The sequence below is a fragment of the Miscanthus floridulus genome, chromosome 12 (assembly GCF_019320115.1).
Source record: "Miscanthus floridulus cultivar M001 chromosome 12, ASM1932011v1, whole genome shotgun sequence".
Classification (NCBI taxonomy): Eukaryota; Viridiplantae; Streptophyta; class Magnoliopsida; order Poales; family Poaceae; genus Miscanthus; species Miscanthus floridulus.
This window is the reverse complement of record NC_089591.1, coordinates 33,302,813-33,306,591: the sequence shown is the minus strand read 5'-3', so window position 1 is coordinate 33,306,591 and position 3,779 is coordinate 33,302,813.

Here is a 3,779-nt window from a genome sequence, read left to right as displayed (position 1 = left end):
AAATTTTCTTATTTTTTGAAACGAACTCTCTCAGATGTTTTCCCTTTCCCCAAAATTTTCTTTTTTTCCCTTTCCCCAAAATTTTCTCTTTTTATTTTTTTATAATTTTTCTTGTGTTTTTTAAGCGAACCTAGTGTTAGATTTTTTTCCCTATTTTTGATGATTCTTCATTTTCTTTTAAAAACAATGATTTTGCATTTACCCCATTGAAATGTACAATGATTTGTCATTTACCCCATTGAAACGAACCATTTACCCCGTTGCTTCGTCTTATATGCTCCTCTGTACTAAAGTTCCAGTCCCCTAACCTGCCCTCTGTGATATTTCTACTTTCATTACCTCACAGCACGCAAAACTGCTAACAACTAGCAAGGATAGGAAGATTGGAGAAGGAATCAGGGATAAGCAGCATAGAGCTGGAGGATCAGATGATGAATGCTTAGTACACTCTCAACAATATGAGCTACTGCCTAGCTTGTAATATGGTTAGTTCCATATGATAACCTCACATGATCTTAAAATATATGTACGAGAGTAGCTCTGGATCAAAAGTTAGTTTTTCTCTCTCTTTAATTAAAATATAAAATAAAATACTTAGAACTAGATCATGACTCACTAATCACTATGAAGCTGTCATTAGACCGAGGAGTTCTGGGTTTTGTTTACATGGTATCCTTTCCTCACCCTTGTAGGAATACAAATAGGATTTGGCAGAGCCCACACACGCACCCGCTCTGGCTGACTCCTCACGGTCCAGACTACACTCACTTCATCATCAGCACATGGACCCAGTCCGGCCCAAAGACGCGACCATTCAGCTTCCTTAAGCGTTTGCCGATCTCCTGGCCCAAGCTGTGATCATCCAGTGACGCTGATGTGTTAACAAAAACTCACGCCTGATCATCATATTGGACGGAATGTGCTGATATAAATTCACTCATTTTTGCTTGTCTTTAGGTTCTCGCCATGAACATCTCATTTTAATTTGCAACTACAGCAAAGTAAAGCTAGTGCCTTTCACAACTGAAGTAGCCACTCTCCCACTCGCCTCCAACCTTCCGCACGGCTACATTCGTGCTTTGCTCGGCTTATAAGCCATGGCTTACCGGCTTACCAGTCAATGAATAATATTTTTCTCTCACACCAAACCAGCCAACAGTACTTTCAGCTATGGCTTATAAGCCAAACCAGCCCAAACAAACATGGCGATGAATAAGGTATTGTTTGGATCATAGAGTTAATAGTTAATTGTTAATCAATGCTGATCGAGCAGGCCATCCCACTTTCTCTGCGGGAGTAGTCCGTCACCGTTGCTGCTGATGACTTCTTGGTCATCAATCGTCGTGAAGAGTATGAAGGTACCCCATGCTTCCTTGGGAAGATTCTCAGCGGCGACCCTACCTTACTCTGGGGCGTCCGTCCCTGCGGACCCTTGGACCATGATGGGCCAGATTTTCTGTTGGATCCCTATGCGGGCGATGTCGTCTCGGCCCAGCTGGGGGCATGGGACCCTGCGAGTGAGTTGCTCCCTGGGCAGGGCCGGCTCGGGCCCAGTGCGCCAGCTATGCCACAACCCGGCAGATGATGTTGATATGTTCACGGATTGGGCCGACTCTGGGCCGAATTGCGTGCCTTGTTCTGGTGATGTACCTAGACCGGCCTCGGAGTCGGTGGCCATGCCGACCGATTCAGCCCATGCTTCTGTGAACCCTGCGCCTGCTGCTCTAGGTTCCCCGGCTCCAGCACTACATGCTCCAGAGGCAGCCGCGCTGCCCCAGCAGGCAACTTCGTTGGTCGGCTTCATCGACTCCCTTCGTCTCCCCTGCAAGAGCCGCTCATCACCTCTACCCCTCTACGCCGTACCTCCCACCGGGTGAGCCTAGTGGTGCCGCGCCGAAGTGTGTGTATCGCTTCGTCAACGTACCTCCGTGATCCGAAGCCAGAAGTTCAAGCCAAGAAGGTCATGCTGAGGAAGTGGATGCCGGCGGGGAGATCATCGCCGCCACGGAGCCCTGATCCATCCTACGCTAAAAGGTTCCATCAAACCTTCAAGGAGCCACTGTCGTCCTCCAAGTGCGTGGCCATGCGCGAACTCTTCCCTGCTGGAGGCCGATGAAGCACAGCCCTGGCGCTCGACGACTGAGGGATGGACGTTGCTTGTCGCACAATCTTTACTTATGAATTACAACCAGTTCCTTGTCTGGAATGCCCGCAAGCTTTATAGCTGGGCATGTCACACTGCTGTTAGGGACATCATCATCCAAGAACATGTATCTGTGGTTTTCCTACAGGAAACCAAGGTGGCAGATTTCTCTGTACCCATGATCAATGAGTTAATGGGACCAGACTTCGACTACTCCTACTTGCCTTCTGCTGGTGTATCGGGATGTGTGCTTATATGCTGGCATAAAGACTTGTGGTGGGGTTTGCCTTCTGCCGATGTCGTAGTTTTCTTCAGCAACTGTGTTCCTTTCACCAATCCACGGGGCTGACGTGGGTGATTGTGGGCTCACCTCGGTCTACGGCCCAACAGATCACTCCTTGAAGGAAGACTTCCTTTTGAAACTAGAGGGCTTGGCCTCTACCTATACTGGGGCATGGTTGATATGTGGCGACTTCAGCCTAATTTATCAGGCACAAGACAAGAATAATAATAGGCTCAACCATCGCATAATGCGATGCTTCCATCACACTATTGATGAACTACCGCTTGCGGAGCTACACCTCAATGGCCGGCTCTACACCTAGAGCAATGAGAGGGGTAGGCCGACAATGGAGCGCATCGACCATGTCTTCGCTACAGTACCTTGGTTGGAAGGCCATCCGTATCACCACTTGCATTGTCGCTCTACCGATTGCTCCAACCATGCACCTTTCCTGCTGGTCCTGTGTGCGGAACCTTGGCTATGGCCACAGTTCTGGTTTGAGTCCTTTTGGCAAAAGGTTGATGGGTTCCATGACGTGGTCCAAGCTGCATGGACTTGTCTCCTCTGGGAGGTTGACGTCTGCAGATCCTTGGACTACAAACTACGAAGTGTGGCTAAAGCTTTGAAGAGCTGGGGTGCCCAACTGAAAGGACCTTGGATGCCGCCTAGAGGGGGATGAATAGGCATTTCTAAAAATTAACACCTTTAAATGCGGAAACGATTAGTAAAGGGAGTTTCCAAAATGGATACTCTAAATTAACAGTAATACCACCCTCACAAGTTAGACACAGAGTATACAAGGTATAAAGAATATATCTAGAAGCTACAACCCTGCAACACAAAGTTAGAACAGAGAACAAATATATTCAGCACAGGCAGGAAATACCGGACGTGTTCGGTATGTATACCGGACGTGTTTGGTATGTATACCGAATGTGTCCGGTATACATGGTTTTTGCAGAGCAGCCCCAAACTTGCTCCTTTTGATTTCTATCTTCAAACCAAACTGCAGGTATCTACTGGAGATGATAATATACATAGAGAACCTACACAAGAGCTAGAGCAACACAAATATCAAATGAAATACGAATTGAGACACGATATTTGTTTTATCGAAGTTTAGACTCGTTCGAGTCCTACTCTCCGTTGAGGGGGCTGCGGGCGACCCAGCGAAGGTCAACCCTAGAGGGTACTATGAAGGTCACTCTAGGCAGAGTCTTTTCCAACTCTTTTTCCTCCTTCCACTAGTTGATTTTGAGGCGGCAAAATCGACCGTTACAAACTTTCTGAGGCACACCACAATCTCTCGGGTGCTCTCTGGCGATGCCTAGCCAGTCTAGGACCGAAGAGTCT